Source organism: Gobio gobio (assembly GCF_949357685.1).
Source record: "Gobio gobio genome assembly, chromosome: 9".
In the NCBI taxonomy this organism is placed as follows: domain Eukaryota; kingdom Metazoa; phylum Chordata; class Actinopteri; order Cypriniformes; family Gobionidae; genus Gobio; species Gobio gobio.
The window spans coordinates 503,219-526,919 of NC_137115.1; positions in this window are offsets into that span (position 1 = coordinate 503,219).

Here is a 23,701-nt window from a genome sequence, read left to right on the forward strand (position 1 = left end):
GCAATCCCTTCGTGCAGTGCTAGCCTTTTGTGAAAATCCTGAATCCTCATTCCTAGACTCAACGACAAGCTCAGCAACAAGACAGTTATGCTGGCCTCCTGGCGCAACGGTAGCGCGTCTGAGTCCAGATCAGAAGGTTGCGTGTTCAAATCATGTTGAGGTCAAGCAATCCCTTCGTGCAGTGCTAGCCTTTTGTGAAAATCACGAATCCCCATTCCTAGACTCAACGACTAGCTAAGCAAAAAGACAGTCATGCTGGCCTCGTGGCGCAACGGTAGCGCGTCTGACTCCAGATCAGAAGGTTGCGTGTTCAAATCACGTCGGGGTCAAGCAATCACCTCGTGCATTGCTAGCCTTTTGTGAAAATCACGAATCCTCATTCCTAGACTCAACAACTAGCTCAGCAACAAGACAGGCATGCTGGCCTCGTGGTGCAACGGTAGCGCGTCTGACTCCAGATCAGAAGGTTGCGTGTTTAAATCACGTCGAGGTCAAATACTGTCTTCTTCATGTACCAGCGCTACCTGTTTACAATGTGACTTGTGTCTGACATTTTATCCCCATCTCTTCTACTGCTCGAAAATTGTGTAGTTACAAAACCTGTCTGTACATACAAACCAAAATCCTCCAAACAACTACAAAAATGTGTGCCAAGAGAAATCTATTGAAGATGCCTCTGGAATCATATGCCCTAAAACACAATTCAGGACCTCGTGGCGCAACGGTAGTGCGTCTGACTCCAGATCAGAAGGTTGCGTGTTCAAATCACGTCGAGGTCAAGCAATCCCTTCGTGCAGTGCTAGCCTTTTGTGAAAATCCCGAATCCTCATTCCTAGACTCAACGACTAGCTCAGCAACAAGACAGTCATATTGGCCTCGTGGCGCAACGGTAGCCCGTCTGACTCCAGATCAGAAGGTTGCGTGTTTAACTCACGTTGACGTCAAATACTGTCTTCTTCATGTACCAGCGCTACCTGTTTACAATGTGACTTGTGTCTGATATTTTATCCCCATCTCTTCTACTGCTCGAAAATTGTGTAGTCACAAAACCAGTCTGTACATACAAACCAAAATCCTCCAAACAACTACAAAAATGTGGTAGCCTTTTGTGAAAATCAGGAATCCTCATTCCTAGACTCAACAACTAGCTCAGCAACAAGACAGGCATGCTGGCCTCGTGGCGCAACGGTTTGTATGTACACAAAACCAGTCTGTAAATACAAACCAAAATCCTCCAAACAACTACAAAAATGTGTGCCAAGAGAAATCTATTGAAGATGCCTGTGGAATCATATGCCCTGGAACACCATTCAGGACCTCGTGGCGCAACGGTAGCGCGTCTGACTCCAGATCAGAAGGTTGCGTGTTCAAATCACGTCGAGGTCACGCAATCCCTTCGTGCAGTGCTAGCCTTTTGTGAAAATCCTGAATCCTCATTCCTAGACTCAACGACAAGCTCAGCAACAAGACAGTTATGCTGGCCTCCTGGCGCAACGGTAGCGCGTCTGAGTCCAGATCAGAAGGTTGCTTGTTCAAATCATGTTGAGGTCAAGCAATCCCTTCGTACAGTGCTAGCCTTTTATGAAAATCAAGAATCCTCATTCCTAGACTCAACGACAAGCTCAGCAACAAGACAGTTATGCTGGCCTCCTGGCGCAACGGTAGCGCGTCTGAGTCCAGATCAGAAGGTTGCGTGTTCAAATCACGTCGGGGTCAAGCAATCACTTCGTGCAGTGCTAGCCTTTTGTGAAAATCACGAATCCTCATTCCTAGACTTAACAACTAGCTCAGCAACAAGACAGGCATGCTGGCCTCGTGGCGCAACGGTTTGTATGTACACAAAACCAGTCTGTACATACAAACCAAAATCCTCCAAACAACTACAAAAATGTGTGCCAAGAGAAATCTATTGAAGATGCCTGTGGAATCATATGCCCTGAAACACCATTCAGGACCTTCTGGCGCAACGGTAGCGTGTCTGACTCCAGATCAGAAGGTTGCGTGTTCAAATCACGTCGGGGTCAAGCAATCACTTCATGCAGTGGTAGCCTTTTGTGAAAATCAGGAATCCTCATTCCTAGACTCAACAACTAGCTCAGCAACAAGACAGGCATGCTGGCCTCGTGGCGCAACGGTAGCGCGTCTGACTCCAGATCAGAAGGTTGCGTGTTTAAATCACGTCGAGGTCAAATACTGTCTTCTTCATGTACCAGCGCTACCTGTTTACAATGTGACTTGTGTCTGATATTTTATCCCCATCTCTTCTACTGCTCGAAAATTGTGTAGTTACAAAACCAGTCTGTACATACAAACCAAAATCCTCCAAACAACTACAAAAATGTGTGCCAAGAGAAATCTATTGAAGATGCCTCTGGAATCATATGCCCTGAAACACAATTCAGGACCTCGTGGCGCAACGGTAGCGCGTCTGACTCCAGATCAGAAGGTTGCGTGTTCAAATCACGTCGAGGTCAAGCAATCCCTTCGTGCAGTGCTAGCCTTTTGTGAATATCGAGAATCCTCATTCCTAGACTCAGCGACTAGCTCAGCAACAAGACAGTCATGCTGGCCTCGTGGCTCAACGGTAGCGCGTCTGACTCCAGATCAGAAGGTTGCGTGTTCAAATCACGTCGGGGTCAAGCAATCACTGCATGCAGTGGTAGCCTTTTGTTAATATCACGAATCCTCATTCCTGGACTCAACGACTAGCTCAGCAACAAGACAGTCATGCTGGCCTCGTGGCGCAACGGTAGCGCGTCTGACTCCAGATCAGAAGGTTGCGTGTTCAAATAATGTCGGGGTCAAGCAATCACTTCATGCAGTGCTAGCCTGTTGTGAAAATCAAGAATCCTCATTCCTAGACTCAACGACAAGCTCAGCAACAAGACAGTTATGCTGGCCTCGTGGCGCAACGGTAGCGCGTCTGACTCCAGATCAGAAGGTTGCGTGTTCAAATCACGTCGAGGTCACGCAATCCCTTCGTGCAGTGCTAGCCTTTTGTGAAAATCCTGAATCCTCATTCCTAGACTCAACGACAAGCTCAGCAACAAGACAGTTATGCTGGCCTCCTGGCGCAACGGTAGCGCGTCTGAGTCCAGATCAGAAGGTTGCGTGTTCAAATCATGTTGAGGTCAAGCAATCCCTTCGTGCAGTGCTAGCCTTTTGTGAAAATCACGAATCCCCATTCCTAGACTCAACGACTAGCTAAGCAAAAAGACAGTCATGCTGGCCTCGTGGCGCAACGGTAGCGCGTCTGACTCCAGATCAGAAGGTTGCGTGTTCAAATCACGTCGGGGTCAAGCAATCACCTCGTGCATTGCTAGCCTTTTGTGAAAATCACGAATCCTCATTCCTAGACTCAACAACTAGCTCAGCAACAAGACAGGCATGCTGGCCTCGTGGCGCAACGGTAGCGCGTCTGACTCCAGATCAGAAGGTTGCGTGTTTAAATCACGTCGAGGTCAAATACTGTCTTCTTCATGTACCAGCGCTACCTGTTTACAATGTGACTTGTGTCTGATATTTTATCCCCATCTCTTCTACTGCTCGAAAATTGTGTAGTTACAAAACCAGTCTGTACATACAAACCAAAATCCTCCAAACAACTACAAAAATGTGTGCCAAGAGAAATCTATTGAAGATGCCTCTGGAATCATATGCCCTGAAACACAATTCAGGACCTCGTGGCGCAACGGTAGCGCGTCTGACTCCAGATCAGAAGGTTGCGTGTTCAAATCACGTCAAGGTCAAGCAATCCCTCCGTGCAGTGCTAGCCTTTTGTGAAAATCCCGAATCCTCATTCCTAGACTCAACGACTAGCTCAGCAACAAGACAGTCATATTGGCCTCGTGGCGCAACGGTAGCCCGTCTGACTCCAGATCAGAAGGTTGCGTGTTTAACTCACGTTGACGTCAAATACTGTCTTCTTCATGTACCAGCGCTACCTGTTTACAATGTGACTTGTGTCTGATATTTTATCCCCATCTCTTCTACTGCTCGAAAATTGTGTAGTCACAAAACCAGTCTGTACATACAAACCAAAATCCTCCAAACAACTACAAAAATGTGGTAGCCTTTTGTGAAAATCAGGAATCCTCATTCCTAGACTCAACAACTAGCTCAGCAACAAGACAGGCATGCTGGCCTCGTGGCGCAACGGTTTGTATGTACACAAAACCAGTCTGTAAATACAAACCAAAATCCTCCAAACAACTACAAAAATGTGTGCCAAGAGAAATCTATTGAAGATGCCTGTGGAATCATATGCCCTGGAACACCATTCAGGACCTCGTGGCGCAACGGTAGCGCGTCTGACTCCAGATCAGAAGGTTGCGTGTTCAAATCACGTCGGGGTCAAGCAATCACTGCATGCAGTGGTAGCCTTTTGTTAATATCACGAATCCTCATTCCTGGACTCAACGACTAGCTCAGCAACAAGACAGTCATGCTGGCCTCGTGGCGCAACGGTAGCGCGTCTGACTCCAGATCAGAAGGTTGCGTGTTCAAATCACGTCGGGGTCAAGCAATCACTTCATGCAGTGGTAGCCTTTTGTGAATATCACGAATCCTCATTCCTAGACTCAACGACTAGCTCAGCAACAAGACAGTCATGCTGGCCTCGTGGCGCAACGGTAGCGCGTCTGACTCCAGATCAGAAGGTTGCGTGTTCAAATCACGTCGAGGTCAAGCAATCCCTTCGTGCAGTGCTAGCCTTTTGTGAAAATCCCGAATCCTCATTCCTAGACTCAACAACTAGCTCAGCAACAAGACAGGCATGCTGGCCTCATGGCGCAACGGTTTGTATGTACACAAAACCAGTCTGTACATACAAACCAAAATCCTCCAAACAACTACAAAAATGTGTGCCAAGAGAAATCTATTGAAGATGCCTGTGGAATCATATGCCCTGAAACACAATTCAGGACCTCGTGTTGCAACGGTAGCGCGTCTGACTCCAGATCAGAAGGTTGCGTGTTCAAATCATGTTGAGGTCAAGCAATCCCTTCATGCAGTGCTAGCCTTTTGTGAAAATCAAGAATCCTCATTCCTAGACTCAACGACAAGCTCAGCAACAAGACAGTTATGCTGGCCTCGTGGCGCAACGGTAGCGCGTCTGACTCCAGATCAGAAGGTTGCGTGTTCAAATCACGTCGAGGTCACGCAATCCCTTCGTGCAGTGCTAGCCTTTTGTGAAAATCCTGAATCCTCATTCCTAGACTCAACGACAAGCTCAGCAACAAGACAGTTATGCTGGCCTCCTGGCGCAACGGTAGCGCGTCTGAGTCCAGATCAGAAGGTTGCGTGTTCAAATCATGTTGAGGTCAAGCAATCCCTTCGTGCAGTGCTAGCCTTTTGTGAAAATCACGAATCCCCATTCCTAGACTCAACGACTAGCTAAGCAAAAAGACAGTCATGCTGGCCTCGTGGCGCAACGGTAGCGCGTCTGACTCCAGATCAGAAGGTTGCGTGTTCAAATCACGTCGGGGTCATGCAATCACCTCGTGCATTGCTAGCCTTTTGTGAAAATCACGAATCCTCATTCCTAGACTCAACGACTAGCTCAGCAACAAGACAGTCATTCCGGCCTCGTGGCGCAACGGTAGCGCGTCTGACTCCAGATCAGAAGGTTGCGTGTTCAAATCACGTCGAGGTCAAGCAATCCCTTCGTGCAGTGCTAGCCTTTTGTGAAAATCCCGAATCCTCATTCCTAGACTCAACGACTAGCTCAGCAACAAGACAGTCATATTGGCCTCGTGGCGCAACGGTAGCGCGTCTGACTCCAGATCAGAAGGTTGCGTGTTCAAATCACGTCGGGGTCAAGCAATCACTTCATGCAGTGGTAGCCTTTTGTGAAAATCAGGAATCCTCATTCCTAGACTCAACAACTAGCTCAGCAACAAGACAGGCATGCTGGCCTCGTGGCGCAACGGTAGCGCGTCTGACTCCAGATCAGAAGGTTGCGTGTTTAAATCACGTCGAGGTCAAATACTGTCTTCTTCATGTACCAGCGCTACCTGTTTACAATGTGACTTGTGTCTGATATTTTATCCCCATCTCTTCTACTGCTCGAAAATTGTGTAGTTACAAAACCAGTCTGTACATACAAACCAAAATCCTCCAAACAACTACAAAAATGTGTGCCAAGAGAAATCTATTGAAGATGCCTCTGGAATCATATGCCCTGAAATACAATTCAGGACCTCGTGGCGCAACGGTAGCGCGTCTGACTCCAGATCAGAAGGTTGCGTGTTCAAATCACGTCGAGGTCAAGCAATCCCTTCGTGCAGTGCTAGCCTTTTGTGAAAATCCCGAATCCTCATTCCTAGACTCAACGACTAGCTCAGCAACAAGACAGTCATATTGGCCTCGTGGCGCAACGGTAGCCCGTCTGACTCCAGATCAGAAGGTTGCGTGTTTAACTCACGTTGACGTCAAATACTGTCTTCTTCATGTACCAGCGCTACCTGTTTACAATGTGACTTGTGTCTGATATTTTATCCCCATCTCTTCTACTGCTCGAAAATTGTGTAGTCACAAAACCAGTCTGTACATACAAACCAAAATCCTCCAAACAACTACAAAAATGTGGTAGCCTTTTGTGAAAATCAGGAATCCTCATTCCTAGACTCAACAACTAGCTCAGCAACAAGACAGGCATGCTGGCCTCGTGGCGCAACGGTTTGTATGTACACAAAACCAGTCTGTAAATACAAACCAAAATCCTCCAAACAACTACAAAAATGTGTGCCAAGAGAAATCTATTGAAGATGCCTGTGGAATCATATGCCCTGGAACACCATTCAGGACCTCGTGGCGCAACGGTAGCGCGTCTGACTCCAGATCAGAAGATTGCGTGTTCAAATCACGTCGAGGTCAAGCAATCCCTTCGTGCAGTGCTAGCCTTTTGTGAAAATCACGAATCCTCATTCCTAGACTCAGCGACTAGCTCAGCAACAAGACAGTCATGCTGGCCTCGTGGCGCAACGGTAGCGCGTCTGACTCCAGATCAGAAGGTTGCGTGTTCAAATCACGTCGGGGTCAAGCAATCACTGCATGCAGTGGTAGCCTTTTGTTAATATCACGAATCCTCATTCCTGGACTCAACGACTAGCTCAGCAACAAGACAGGCATGCTGGCCTCATGGCGCAACGGTTTGTATGTACACAAAACCAGTCTGTACATACAAACCAAAATCCTCCAAACAACTACAAAAATGTGTGCCAAGAGAAATCTATTGAAGATGCCTGTGGAATCATATGCCCTGAAACACAATTCAGGACCTCGTGTTGCAACGGTAGCGCGTCTGACTCCAGATCAGAAGGTTGCGTGTTCAAATCATGTTGAGGTCAAGCAATCCCTTCATGCAGTGCTAGCCTGTTGTGAAAATCAAGAATCCTCATTCCTAGACTCAACGACAAGCTCAGCAACAAGACAGTTATGCTGGCCTCGTGGCGCAACGGTAGCGCGTCTGACTCCAGATCAGAAGGTTGCGTGTTCAAATCACGTCGAGGTCACGCAATCCCTTCGTGCAGTGCTAGCCTTTTGTGAAAATCACGAATCCCCATTCCTAGACTCAACGACTAGCTAAGCAAAAAGACAGTCATGCTGGCCTCGTGGCGCAACGGTAGCGCGTCTGACTCCAGATCAGAAGGTTGCGTGTTCAAATCACGTCGGGGTCAAGCAATCACCTCGTGCATTGCTAGCCTTTTGTGAAAATCACGAATCCTCATTCCTAGACTCAACAACTAGCTCAGCAACAAGACAGGCATGCTGGCCTCGTGGCGCAACGGTAGCGCGTCTGACTCCAGATCAGAAGGTTGCGTGTTTAAATCACGTCGAGGTCAAATACTGTCTTCTTCATGTACCAGCGCTACCTGTTTACAATGTGACTTGTGTCTGATATTTTATCCCCATCTCTTCTACTGCTCGAAAATTGTGTAGTTACAAAACCAGTCTGTACATACAAACCAAAATCCTCCAAACAACTACAAAAATGTGTGCCAAGAGAAATCTATTGAAGATGCCTCTGGAATCATATGCCCTGAAACACAATTCAGGACCTCGTGGCGCAACGGTAGCGCGTCTGACTCCAGATCAGAAGGTTGCGTGTTCAAATCACGTCGAGGTCAAGCAATCCCTTCGTGCAGTGCTAGCCTTTTGTGAAAATCCCGAATCCTCATTCCTAGACTCAACGACTAGCTCAGCAACAAGACAGTCATATTGGCCTCGTGGCGCAACGGTAGCCCGTCTGACTCCAGATCAGAAGGTTGCGTGTTTAACTCACGTTGACGTCAAATACTGTCTTCTTCATGTACCAGCGCTACCTGTTTACAATGTGACTTGTGTCTGATATTTTATCCCCATCTCTTCTACTGCTCGAAAATTGTGTAGTCACAAAACCAGTCTGTACATACAAACCAAAATCCTCCAAACAACTACAAAAATGTGGTAGCCTTTTGTGAAAATCAGGAATCCTCATTCCTAGACTCAACAACTAGCTCAGCAACAAGACAGGCATGCTGGCCTCGTGGCGCAACGGTTTGTATGTACACAAAACCAGTCTGTAAATACAAACCAAAATCCTCCAAACAACTACAAAAATGTGTGCCAAGAGAAATCTATTGAAGATGCCTGTGGAATCATATGCCCTGGAACACCATTCAGGACCTCGTGGCGCAACGGTAGTGCGTCTGACTCCAGATCAGAAGGTTGCGTGTTCAAATCACGTCGGGGTCAAGCAATCACTGCATGCAGTGGTAGCCTTTTGTTAATATCACGAATCCTCATTCCTGGACTCAACGACTAGCTCAGCAACAAGACAGTCATGCTGGCCTCGTGGCGCAACGGTAGCACGTCTGACTCCAGATCAGAAGGTTGCGTGTTCAAATCACGTCGGGGTCAAGCAATCACTTCATGCAGTGGTAGCCTTTTGTGAATATCACGAATCCTCATTCCTAGACTCAACGACTAGCTCAGCAACAAGACAGTCATGCTGGCCTCGTGGCGCAACGGTAGCGCGTCTGACTCCAGATCAGAAGGTTGCGTGTTCAAATCACGTCGAGGTCAAGCAATCCCTTCGTGCAGTGCTAGCCTTTTGTGAAAATCCCGAATCCTCATTCCTAGACTCAACAACTAGCTCAGCAACAAGACAGGCATGCTGGCCTCATGGCGCAACGGTTTGTATGTACACAAAACCAGTCTGTACATACAAACCAAAATCCTCCAAACAACTACAAAAATGTGTGCCAAGAGAAATCTATTGAAGATGCCTGTGGAATCATATGCCCTAAAACACAATTCAGGACCTCGTGTTGCAACGGTAGCGCGTCTGACTCCAGATCAGAAGGTTGCGTGTTCAAATCATGTTGAGGTCAAGCAATCCCTTCATGCAGTGCTAGCCTTTTGTGAAAATCAAGAATCCTCATTCCTAGACTCAACGACAAGCTCAGCAACAAGACAGTTATGCTGGCCTCGTGGCGCAACGGTAGCGCGTCTGACTCCAGATCAGAAGGTTGCGTGTTCAAATCACGTCGAGGTCACGCAATCCCTTCGTGCAGTGCTAGCCTTTTGTGAAAATCAAGAATCCTCATTCCTAGACTCAACGACAAGCTCAGCAACAAGACAGTTATGCTGGCCTCGTGGCGCAACGGTAGCGCGTCTGACTCCAGATCAGAAGGTTGCGTGTTCAAATCACGTCGATGTCACGCAATCCCTTCGTGCAGTGCTAGCCTTTTGTGAAAATCCTGAATCCTCATTCCTAGACTCAACGACAAGCTCAGCAACAAGACAGTTATGCTGGCCTCCTGGCGCAACGGTAGCGCGTCTGAGTCCAGATCAGAAGGTTGCGTGTTCAAATCATGTTGAGGTCAAGCAATCGCTTCGTGCAGTGCTAGCCTTTTGTGAAAATCACGAATCCCCATTCCTAGACTCAACGACTAGCTAAGCAAAAAGACAGTCATGCTGGCCTCGTGGCGCAACGGTAGCGCGTCTGACTCCAGATCAGAAGGTTGCGTGTTCAAATCACGTCGGGGTCAAGCAATCACCTCGTGCATTGCTAGCCTTTTGTGAAAATCAGGAATCCTCATTCCTAGACTCAACAACTAGCTCAGCAACAAGACAGTCATTCCGGCCTCGTGGCGCAACGGTAGCGCGTCTGACTCCAGATCAGAAGGTTGCGTGTTCAAATCACGTCGGGGTCAAGCAATCACTTCATGCAGTGGTAGCCTTTTGTGAAAATCAGGAATCCTCATTCCTAGACTCAACAACTAGCTCAGCAACAAGACAGGCATGCTGGCCTCGTGGCGCAACTGTAGCGCGTCTGACTCCACATCAGAAGGTTGCGTGTTCAAATAATGTCGGGGTCAAGCAATCACTTCATGCAGTGGTAGCCTTTTGTGAATATCACGAATCCTCATTCCTAGACTCAACGACTAGCTCAGCAACAAGACAGTCATGCTGGCCTCGTGGCGCAACGGTAGCGCGTCTGACTCCAGATCAGAAGGTTGCGTGTTCAAATCACGTCGAGGTCAAGCAATCCCTTCGTGCAGTGCTAGCCTTTTGTGAAAATCCCGAATCCTCATTCCTAGACTCAACAACTAGCTCAGCAACAAGACAGGCATGCTGGCCTCATGGCGCAACGGTTTGTATGTACACAAAACCAGTCTGTACATACAAACCAAAATCCTCCAAACAACTACAAAAATGTGTGCCAAGAGAAATCTATTGAAGATGCCTGTGGAATCATATGCCCTGAAACACAATTCAGGACCTCGTGTTGCAACGGTAGCGCGTCTGACTCCAGATCAGAAGGTTGCGTGTTCAAATCATGTTGAGGTCAAGCAATCCCTTCATGCAGTGCTAGCCTTTTGTGAAAATCAAGAATCCTCATTCCTAGACTCAACGACAAGCTCAGCAACAAGACAGTTATGCTGGCCTCGTGGCGCAACGGTAGCGCGTCTGACTCCAGATCAGAAGGTTGCGTGTTCAAATCACGTCGAGGTCACGCAATCCCTTCGTGCAGTGCTAGCCTTTTGTGAAAATCCTGAATCCTCATTCCTAGACTCAACGACAAGCTCAGCAACAAGACAGTCATGCTGGCCTCGTGGCGCAACGGTAGCGCGTCTGACTCCAGATCAGAAGGTTGCGTGTTCAAATCACGTCGGGGTCAAGCAATCACTTCATGCAGTGGTAGCCTTTTGTGAATATCACGAATCCTCATTCCTAGACTCAACGACTAGCTCAGCAACAAGACAGTCATGCTGGCCTCGTGGCGCAACGGTAGCGCGTCTGACTCCAGATCAGAAGGTTGCGTGTTCAAATCACGTCGGGGTCAAGCAATCACTTCATGCAGTGGTAGCCTTTTGTGAATATCACGAATCCTCATTCCTAGACTCAACGACTAGCTCAGCAACAAGACAGTCATGCTGGCCTCATGGCGCAACGGTAGCACGTCTGACTCCAGATCAGAAGGTTGCGTATTCGAATCATGTTGAGGTCAAGCAATCCCTTCGTGCAGTGCTAGCCTTTTGTGAAAATCAAGAATCCTCATTCCTAGACTCAACGACTAGCTCAGCAACAAGACAGTCATGCTGGCCTCGTGGCGCAACGGTAGCGCGTCTGACTCCAGATCAGAAGGTTGCGTATTCGAATCATGTTGAGGTCAAGCAATCCCTTCGTGCAGTGCTAGCCTTTTGTGAAAATCAAGAATCCTCATTCCTAGACTCAACGACAAGCTCAGCAACAAGACAGTTATGCTGGCCTCCTGGCGCAACGGTAGCGCGTCTGAGTCCAGATCAGAAGGTTGCGTGTTCAAATCACGTCGGGGTCAAGCAATCACTTCGTGCAGTGCTAGCCTTTTGTGAAAATCACGAATCCTCATTCCTAGACTTAACAACTAGCTCAGCAACAAGACAGGCATGCTGGCCTCGTGGCGCAACGGTTTGTATGTACACAAAACCAGTCTGTACATACAAACCAAAATCCTCCAAACAACTACAAAAATGTGTGCCAAGAGAAATCTATTGAAGATGCCTGTGGAATCATATGCCCTGAAACACCATTCAGGACCTCGTGGCGCAACGGTAGCGCGTCTGACTCCAGATCAGAAGGTTGCGTGTTCAAATCACGTCGGGGTCAAGCAATCCCTTCGTGCAGTAATAGCCTTTTGTGAAAATCACGAATCCCCATTCCTAGACTCAACGACAAGCTCAGCAACAAGACAGTTATGCTGGCCTCGTGGCGCAACGGTAGCGCGTCTGACTCCAGATCAGAAGGTTGCGTGTTCAAATCACGTCGAGGTCACGCAATCCCTTCGTGCAGTGTTAGCCTTTTGTGAAAATCCTGAATCCTCATTCCTAGACTCAACGACAAGCTCAGCAACAAGACAGTTATGCTGGCCTCCTGGCGCAACGGTAGCGCGTCTGAGTCCAGATCAGAAGGTTGCGTCTTCAAATCACGTAGAGGTCAAGCAATCCCTTCGTGCAGTGCTAGCCTTTTGTGAAAATCACGAATCCTCATTCCTAGAATCAACGACAAGCTCAGCAACAAGACGGTCATGCTGGCCTCGTGGCGCAACGGTAGCGCGTCTGACTCCAGATCAGAAGGTTGCGTGTTCAAATCACGTAGAGGTCAAGCAATCCCTTCGTGCAGTGCTAGCCTTTTGTGAAAATCCCGAATCCTCATTCCTAGACTCAACAACTAGCTCAGCAACAAGACAGGCATGCTGGCCTCGTGGCGCAACAGTAGCGCGTCTGACTCCAGATCAGAAGGTTGCGTCTTCAAATCACGTAGAGGTCAAGCTATCCCTTCGTGCAGTGCTAGCCTTTTGTGAAAATCACGAATCCTCATTCCTAGAATCAACGACAAGCTCAGCAACAAGATGGTCATGCTGGCCTCGTGGCGCAACGGTAGCGCGTCTGACTCCAGATCAGAAGGTTGCGTGTTCAAATCACGTCGAGGTCAAGCAATCCCTTCGTGCAGTCCTAACCTTTTGTGAAAATCCCGAATCCTCATTCCTAGACTCAACAACTAGCTCAGCAACAAGACAGGCATGCTGGCCTCATGGCGCAACGGTTTGTATGTACACAAAACCAGTCTGTACATACAAACCAAAATCCTCCAAACAACTACAAAAATGTGTGCCAAGAGAAATCTATTGAAGATGCCTGTGGAATCATATGCCCTGAAACACAATTCAGGACCTCGTGGCGCAACGGTAGCGCGTCTGACTCCAGATCAGAAGGTTGCGTGTTCAAATCATGTTGAGGTCAAGCAATCCCTTCGTGCAGTGCTAGCCTTTTGTGAAAATCCTGAATCCTCATTCCTAGACTCAACGACAAGCTCAGCAACAAGACAGTTATGCTGGCCTCCTGGCGCAACGGTAGCGCGTCTGAGTCCAGATCAGAAGGTTGCTTGTTCAAATCATGTTGAGGTCAAGCAATCCCTTCGTGCAGTGCTAGCCTTTTGTGAAAATCACGAATCCCCATTCCTAGACTCAACGACTAGCTAAGCAAAAAGACAGTCATGCTGGCCTCGTGGCGCAACGGTAGCGCGTCTGACTCCAGATCAGAAGGTTGCGTGTTCAAATCACGTCGAGGTCACGCAATCCCTTCGTGCAGTGCTAGCCTTTTGTGAAAATCCTGAATCCTCATTCCTAGACTCAACGACAAGCTCAGCAACAAGACAGTTATGCTGGCCTCCTGGCGCAACGGTAGCGCGTCTGAGTCCAGATCAGAAGGTTGCTTGTTCAAATCACGTCGAGGTCAAATACTGGCTTCTTCATGCACCATCTCTACCTGTTTACAATGTGACTTGTGTCTGATATTTTATCCCCATCTCTTCTACTGCTCGAAAATTGTGTAGTTACAAAACCAGTCTGTACATACAAACCAAAATCCTCCAAACAACTACAAAAATGTGTGCCAAGAGAAATCTATTGAAGATGCCTGTGGAATCATATGCCCTGAAACACCATTCAGGACCTCGTGGCGCAACGGTAGCGCGTCTGACTCCAGATCAGAAGGTTGCGTGTTCAAATCACGTCGGGGTCAAGCAATCCCTTCGTGCAGTGCTAGCCTTTTGTGAAAATCACGAATCCCCATTCCTAGACTCAACGACTAGCTAAGCAAAAAGACAGTCATGCTGGCCTTGTGGCGCAACGGTAGCGCGTCTGACTCCAGATCAGAAGGTTGCGTGTTCAAATCATGTTGAGGTCAAGCAATCCCTTCATGCAGTGCTAGCCTTTTGTGAAAATCAAGAATCCTCATTCCTAGACTCAACGACAAGCTCAGCAACAAGACAGTTATGCTGGCCTCGTGGCGCAACGGTAGCGCGTCTGACTCCAGATCAGAAGGTTGCGTGTTCAAATCACGTCGAGGTCACGCAATCCCTTCGTGCAGTGCTAGCCTTTTGTGAAAATCCTGAATCCTCATTCCTAGACTCAACGACAAGCTCAGCAACAAGACAGTTATGCTGGCCTCCTGGCGCAACGGTAGCGCGTCTGAGTCCAGATCAGAAGGTTGCGTGTTCAAATCATGTTGAGGTCAAGCAATCCCTTCGTGCAGTGCTAGCCTTTTGTGAAAATCACGAATCCCCATTCCTAGACTCAACAACTAGCTAAGCAAAAAGACAGTCATGCTGGCCTCGTGGCGCAACGGTAGAGCGTCTGACTCCAGATCAGAAGGTTGCGTGTTCAAATCACGTCGGGGTCAAGCAATCACCTCGTGCATTGCTAGCCTTTTGTGAAAATCACGAATCCTCATTCCTAGACTCAACGACTAGCTCAGCAACAAGACAGTCATGCTGGCCTCGTGGCGCAACGGTAGCGCGTCTGACTCCAGATCAGAAGGTTGCGTGTTCAAATCACGTCGGGGTCAAGCAATCACTTCATGCAGTGGTAGCCTTTTGTGAAAATCAGGAATCCTCATTCCTAGACTCAACAACTAGCTCAGCAACAAGACAGGCATGCTGGCCTTGTGGCGCAACGGTAGCGCGTCTGACTCCACATCAGAAGGTTGCGTGTTTAAATCACGTCGAGGTCAAATACTGGCTTCTTCATGCACCATCTCTACCTGTTTACAATGTGACTTGTGTCTGATATTTTATCCCCATCTCTTCTACTGCTCGAAAATTGTGTAGTTACAAAACCAGTCTGTACATACAAACCAAAATCCTCCAAACAACTACAAAAATGTGTGCCAAGAGAAATCTATTGAAGATGCCTGTGGAATCATATGCCCTGAAACACCATTCAGGACCTCGTGGCGCAACGGTAGCGCGTCTGACTCCAGATCAGAAGGTTGCGTGTTCAAATCACGTCGGGGTCAAGCAATCCCTTCGTGCAGTGCTAGCCTTTTGTGAAAATCACGAATCCCCATTCCTAGACTCAACGACTAGCTAAGCAAAAAGACAGTCATGCTGGCCTCGTGGCGCAACAGTAGCGCGTCTGACTCCAGATCAGAAGGTTGCGTCTTCAAATCACGTAGAGTTCAAGCAATCCCTTCGTGCAGTGCTAGCCTTTTGTGAAAATCACGAATCCTCATTCCTAGAATCAACGACAAGCTCAGCAACAAGACGGTCATGCTGGCCTCGTGGCGCAACGGTAGCGCGTCTGACTCCAGATCAGAAGGTTGCGTGTTCAAATCACGTCGAGGTCAAGCAATCCCTTCGTGCAGTGCTAGCCTGTTGTGAAAATCCCGAATCCTCATTCCTAGACTCAACAACTAGCTCAGCAACAAGACAGGCATGCTGGCCTCATGGCGCAACGGTTTGTATGTACACAAAACCAGTCTGTACATACAAACCAAAATCCTCCAAACAACTACAAAAATGTGTGCCAAGAGAAATCTATTGAAGATGCCTGTGGAATCATATGCCCTGAAACACAATTCAGGACCTCGTGGCGCAACGGTAGCGCGTCTGACTCCAGATCAGAAGGTTGCGTGTTCAAATCATGTTGAGGTCAAGCAATCCCTTCGTGCAGTGCTAGCCTTTTGTGAAAATCCTGAATCCTCATTCCTAGACTCAACGACAAGCTCAGCAACAAGACAGTTATGCTGGCCTCCTGGCGCAACGGTAGCGCGTCTGAGTCCAGATCAGAAGGTTGCTTGTTCAAATCATGTTGAGGTCAAGCAATCCCTTCGTGCAGTGCTAGCCTTTTGTGAAAATCACGAATCCCCATTCCTAGACTCAACGACTAGCTAAGCAAAAAGACAGTCATGCTGGCCTCGTGGCGCAACGGTAGCGCGTCTGACTCCAGATCAGAAGGTTGCGTGTTCAAATCACGTCGTGGTCACGCAATCCCTTCGTGCAGTGCTAGCCTTTTGTGAAAATCCTGAATCCTCATTCCTAGACTCAACGACAAGCTCAGCAACAAGACAGTTATGCTGGCCTCCTGGCGCAACGGTAGCGCGTCTGAGTCCAGATCAGAAGGTTGCTTGTTCAAATCATGTTGAGGTCAAGCAATCCCTTCGTGCAGTGCTAGCCTTTTGTGAAAATCACGAATCCTCATTCCTAGACTCAACGACTAGCTCAGCAACAAGACAGTCATGCTGGCCTCGTGGCGCAACGGTAGCGCGTCTGACTCCAGATCAGAAGGTTGCGTGTTCAAATCATGTCGGGGTCAAGCAATCACTTCATGCAGTGGTAACCTTTTGTGAAAATCAGGAATCCTCATTCCTAGACTCAACAACTAGCTCAGCAACAAGACAGGCATGCTGGCCTCGTGGCGCAACGGTTTGTATGTACACAAAACCAGTCTGTACATACAAACCAAAATCCTCCAAACAACTACAAAAATGTGTGCCAAGAGAAATCTATTGAAGATGCCTGTGGAATCATATGCCCTGAAACACCATTCAGGACCTCGTGGCGCAACGGTAGCGCGTCTGACTCCAGATCAGAAGGTTGCGTGTTCAAATCACGTCGGGGTCAAGCAATCACTTCATGCAGTGGTAGCCTTTTGTGAAAATCAGGAATCCTCATTCCTAGACTCAACAACTAGCTCAGCAACAAGACAGGCATGCTGGCCTCGTGGCGCAACGGTAGCGCGTCTGACTCCAGATCAGAAGGTTGCGTGTTTAAATCACGTCGAGGTCAAATACTGTCTTCTTCATGTACCAGCGCTACCTGTTTACAATGTGACTTGTGTCTGATATTTTATCCCCATCTCTTCTACTGCTCGAAAATTGTGTAGTTACAAAACCAGTCTGTACATACAAACCAAAATCCTCCAAACAACTACAAAAATGTGTGCCAAGAGAAATCTATTGAAGATGCCTCTGGAATCATATGCCCTGAAACACAATTCAGGACCTCGTGGCGCAACGGTAGCGCGTCTGACTCCAGATCAGAAGGTTGCGTGTTCAAATCACGTCGAGGTCAAGCAATCCCTTCGTGCAGTGCTAGCCTTTTGTGAAAATCCCGAATCCTCATTCCTAGACTCAACGACTAGCTCAGCAACAAGACAGTCATATTGGCCTCGTGGCGCAACGGTAGCCCGTCTGACTCCAGATCAGAAGGTTGCGTGTTTAACTCACGTTGACGTCAAATACTGTCTTCTTCATGTACTAGCGCTACCTGTTTACAATGTGACTTGTGTCTGATATTTTATCCCCATCTCTTCTACTGCTCGAAAATTGTGTAGTCACAAAACCAGTCTGTACATACAAACCAAAATCCTCCAAACAACTACAAAAATGTGGTAGCCTTTTGTGAAAATCAGGAATCCTCATTCCTAGACTCAACAACTAGCTCAGCAACAAGACAGGCATGCTGGCCTCGTGGCGCAACGGTTTGTATGTACACAAAACCAGTCTGTAAATACAAACCAAAATCCTCCAAACAACTACAAAAATGTGTGCCAAGAGAAATCTATTGAAGATGCCTGTGGAATCATATGCCCTGGAACACCATTCAGGACCTCGTGGCGCAACGGTAGCGCGTCTGACTCCAGATCAGAAGATTGTGTGTTCAAATCACGTCGAGGTCAAGCAATCCCTTCGTGCAGTGCTAGCCTTTTGTGAATATCACGAATCCTCATTCCTAGACTCAGCGACTAGCTCAGCAACAAGACAGTAATGCTGCCCTCGTGGCGCAACGGTAGCGCGTCTGACTCCAGATCAGAAGATTGCGTGTTCAAATCACGTCGGGGTCAAGCAATCACTGCATGCAGTGGTAGCCTTTTGTTAATATCACGAATCCTCATTCCTGGACTCAACGACTAGCTCAGCAACAAGACAGTCATGCTGGCCTCGTGGCGCAACGGTAGCGCGTCTGACTCCAGATCAGAAGGTTGCGTGTTCAAATCACGTCGGGGTCAAGCAATCACTTCATGCAGTGCTAGCCTTTTGTGAATATCACGAATCCTCATTCCTAGACTCAACGACTAGCTCAGCAACAAGACAGTCATGCTGGCCTCGTGGCGCAACGGTAGCGCGTCTGACTCCAGATCAGAAGGTTGCGTGTTCAAATCACGTCGAGGTCAAGCAATCCCTTCGTGCAGTGCTAGCCTTTTGTGAATATCACGAATCCTCATTCCTAGACTCAACGACTAGCTCAGCAACAAGACAGTCATGCTGGCCTCGTGGCGCAACGGTAGCGCGTCTGACTCCAGATCAGAAGATTGCGTGTTCAAATCACGTCGGGGTCAAGCAATCACTGCATGCAGTGGTAGCCTTTTGTTAATATCACGAATCCTCATTCCTGGACTCAACGACTAGCTCAGCAACAAGACAGTCATGCTGGCCTCGTGGCGCATCGGTAGCGCGTCTGACTCCAGATCAGAAGGTTGCGTGTTCAAATCACGTCGGGGTCAAGCAATCACTTCATGCAGTGCTAGCCTTTTGTGAATATCACGAATCCTCATTCCTAGACTCAACGACTAGCTCAGCAACAAGACAGTCATGCTGGCCTCGTGGCGCAACGGTAGCGCGTCTGACTCCAGATCAGAAGGTTGCGTGTTCAAATCACGTCGGGGTCAAGCAATCACCTCGTGCATTGCTAGCCTTTTGTGAAAATCACGAATCCTCATTCCTAGACTCAACAACTAGCTCAGCAACAAGACAGGCATGCTGGCCTCGTGGCGCAACGGTAGCGCGTCTGACTCCAGATCAGAAGGTTGCGTGTTTAAATCACGTCGAGGTCAAATACTGTCTTCTTCATGTACCAGCGCTACCTGTTTACAATGTGACTTGTGTCTGACATTTTATCCCCATCTCTTCTACTGCTCGAAAATTGTGTAGTTACAAAACCTGTCTGTACATACAAACCAAAATCCTCCAAACAACTACAAAAATGTGTGCCAAGAGAAATCTATTGAAGATGCCTCTGGAATCATATGCCCTAAAACACAATTCAGGACCTCGTGGCGCAACGGTAGTGCGTCTGACTCCAGATCAGAAGGTTGCGTGTTCAAATCACGTCGAGGTCAAGCAATCCCTTCGTGCAGTGCTAGCCTTTTGTGAAAATCCCGAATCCTCATTCCTAGACTCAACGACTAGCTCAGCAACAAGACAGTCATATTGGCCTCGTGGCGCAACGGTAGCCCGTCTGACTCCAGATCAGAAGGTTGCGTGTTTAACTCACGTTGACGTCAAATACTGTCTTCTTCATGTACCAGCGCTACCTGTTTACAATGTGACTTGTGTCTGATATTTTATCCCCATCTCTTCTACTGCTCGAAAATTGTGTAGTCACAAAACCAGTCTGTACATACAAACCAAAATCCTCCAAACAACTACAAAAATGTGTGCCAAGAGAAATCTATTGAAGATGCCTGTGGAATCATATGCCCTGGAACACCATTCAGGACCTCGTGGCGCAACGGTAGCGCGTCTGACTCCAGATCAGAAGGTTGCGTGTTCAAATCACGTCGAGGTCACGCAATCCCTTCGTGCAGTGCTAGCCTTTTGTGAAAATCCTGAATCCTCATTCCTAGACTCAACGACAAGCTCAGCAACAAGACAGTTATGCTGGCCTCCTGGCGCAACGGTAGCGCGTCTGAGTCCAGATCAGAAGGTTGCTTGTTCAAATCATGTTGAGGTCAAGCAATCCCTTCGTACAGTGCTAGCCTTTTGTGAAAATCAAGAATCCTCATTCCTAGACTCAACGACAAGCTCAGCAACAAGACAGTTATGCTGGCCTCCTGGCGCAACGGTAGCGCGTCTGAGTCCAGATCAGAAGGTTGCGTGTTCAAATCACGTCGGGGTCAAGCAATCACTTCGTGCAGTGCTAGCCTTTTGTGAAAATCACGAATCCTCATTCCTAGACTTAACAACTAGCTCAGCAACAAGACAGGCATGCTGGCCTCGTGGCGCAACGGTTTGTATGTACACAAAACCAGTCTGTACATACAAACCAAAATCCTCCAAACAACTACAAAAATGTGTGCCAAGAGAAATCTATTGAAGATGCCTGTGGAATCATATGCCCTGAAACACCATTCAGGACCTTGTGGCGCAACGGTAGCGTGTCTGACTCCAGATCAGAAGGTTGCGTGTTCAAATCACGTCGGGGTCAAGCAATCACTTCATGCAGTGGTAGCCTTTTGTGAAAATCAGGAATCCTCATTCCTAGACTCAACAACTAGCTCAGCAACAAGACAGGCATGCTGGCCTCGTGGCGCAACGGTAGCGCGTCTGACTCCAGATCAGAAGGTTGCGTGTTTAAATCACGTCGAGGTCAAATACTGTCTTCTTCATGTACCAGCGCTACCTGTTTACAATGTGACTTGTGTCTGATATTTTATCCCCATCTCTTCTACTGCTCGAAAATTGTGTAGTTACAAAACCAGTCTGTACATACAAACCAAAATCCTCCAAACAACTACAAAAATGTGTGCCAAGAGAAATCTATTGAAGATGCCTCTGGAATCATATGCCCTGAAACACAATTCAGGACCTCGTGGCGCAACGGTAGCGCGTCTGACTCCAGATCAGAAGGTTGCGTGTTCAAATCACGTCGAGGTCAAGCAATCCCTTCGTGCAGTGCTAGCCTTTTGTGAAAATCCCGAATCCTCATTCCTAGACTCAACGACTAGCTCAGCAACAAGACAGTCATATTGGCCTTGTGGCGCAACGGTAGCCCGTCTGACTCCAGATCAGAAGGTTGCGTGTTTAACTCACGTTGACGTCAAATACTGTCTTCTTCATGTACCAGCGCTACCTGTTTACAATGTGACTTGTGTCTGATATTTTATCCCCATCTCTTCTACTGCTCGAAAATTGTGTAGTCACAAAACCAGTCTGTACATACAAACCAAAATCCTCCAAACAACTACAAAAATGTGGTAGCCTTTTGTGAAAATCAGGAATCCTCATTCCTAGACTCAACAACTAGCTCAGCAACAAGACAGGCATGCTGGCCTCGTGGCGCAACGGTTTGTATGTACACAAAACCAGTCTGTAAATACAAACCAAAATCCTCCAAACAACTACAAAAATGTGTGCCAAGAGAAATCTATTGAAGATGCCTGTGGAATCATATGCCCTGGAACACCATTCAGGACCTCGTGGCGCAACGGTAGCGCGTCTGACTCCAGATCAGAAGATTGCGTGTTCAAATCACGTCGAGGTCAAGCAATCCCTTCGTGCAGTGCTAGCCTTTTGTGAATATCGAGAATCCTCATTCCTAGACTCAGCGACTAGCTCAGCAACAAGACAGTCATGCTGGCCTCGTGGCTCAACGGTAGCGCGTCTGACTCCAGATCAGAAGGTTGCGTGTTCAAATCACGTCGGGGTCAAGCAATCACTGCATGCAGTGGTAGCCTTTTGTTAATATCACGAATCCTCATTCCTGGACTCAACGACTAGCTCAGCAACAAGACAGTCATGCTGGCCTCGTGGCGCAACGGTAGCGCGTCTGACTCCAGATCAGAAGGTTGCGTGTTCAAATAATGTCGGGGTCAAGCAATCACTTCATGCAGTGCTAGCCTGTTGTGAAAATCAAGAATCCTCATTCCTAGACTCAACGACAAGCTCAGCAACAAGACAGTTATGCTGGCCTCGTGGCGCAACGGTAGCGCGTCTGACTCCAGATCAGAAGGTTGCGTGTTCAAATCACGTCGAGGTCACGCAATCCCTTCGTGCAGTGCTAGCCTTTTGTGAAAATCCTGAATCCTCATTCCTAGACTCAACGACAAGCTCAGCAACAAGACAGTTATGCTGGCCTCCTGGCGCAACGGTAGCGCGTCTGAGTCCAGATCAGAAGGTTGCGTGTTCAAATCATGTTGAGGTCAAGCAATCCCTTCGTGCAGTGCTAGCCTTTTGTGAAAATCACGAATCCCCATTCCTAGACTCAACGACTAGCTAAGCAAAAAGACAGTCATGCTGGCCTCGTGGCGCAACGGTAGCGCGTCTGACTCCAGATCAGAAGGTTGCGTGTTCAAATCACGTCGGGGTCAAGCAATCACCTCGTGCATTGCTAGCCTTTTGTGAAAATCACGAATCCTCATTCCTAGACTCAACAACTAGCTCAGCAACAAGACAGGCATGCTGGCCTCGTGGCGCAACGGTAGCGCGTCTGACTCCAGATCAGAAGGTTGCGTGTTTAAATCACGTCGAGGTCAAATACTGTCTTCTTCATGTACCAGCGCTACCTGTTTACAATGTGACTTGTGTCTGATATTTTATCCCCATCTCTTCTACTGCTCGAAAATTGTGTAGTTACAAAACCAGTCTGTACATACAAACCAAAATCCTCCAAACAACTACAAAAATGTGTGCCAAGAGAAATCTATTGAAGATGCCTCTGGAATCATATGCCTTGAAACACAATTCAGGACCTCGTGGCGCAACGGTAGCGTGTCTGACTCCAGATCAGAAGGTTGCGTGTTCAAATCACGTCAAGGTCAAGCAATCCCTCCGTGCAGTGCTAGCCTTTTGTGAAAATCCCGAATCCTCATTCCTAGACTCAACGACTAGCTCAGCAACAAGACAGTCATATTGGCCTCGTGGCGCAACGGTAGCCCGTCTGACTCCAGATCAGAAGGTTGCGTGTTTAACTCACGTTGACGTCAAATACTGTCTTCTTCATGTACCAGCGCTACCTGTTTACAATGTGACTTGTGTCTGATATTTTATCCCCATCTCTTCTACTGCTCGAAAATTGTGTAGTCACAAAACCAGTCTGTACATACAAACCAAAATCCTCCAAACAACTACAAAAATGTGGTAGCCTTTTGTGAAAATCAGGAATCCTCATTCCTAGACTCAACAACTAGCTCAGCAACAAGACAGGCATGCTGGCCTCGTGGCGCAACGGTTTGTATGTACACAAAACCAGTCTGTAAATACAAACCAAAATCCTCCAAACAACTACAAAAATGTGTGCCAAGAGAAATCTATTGAAGATGCCTGTGGAATCATATGCCCTGGAACACCATTCAGGACCTCGTGGCGCAACGGTAGCGCGTCTGACTCCAGATCAGAAGGTTGCGTGTTCAAATCACGTCGGGGTCAAGCAATCACTGCATGCAGTGGTAGCCTTTTGTTAATATCACGAATCCTCATTCCTGGACTCAACGACTAGCTCAGCAACAAGACAGTCATGCTGGCCTCGTGGCGCAACGGTAGCGCGTCTGACTCCAGATCAGAAGGTTGCGTGTTCAAATCACGTCGGGGTCAAGCAATCACTTCATGCAGTGGTAGCCTTTTGTGAATATCACGAATCCTCATTCCTAGACTCAACGACTAGCTCAGCAACAAGA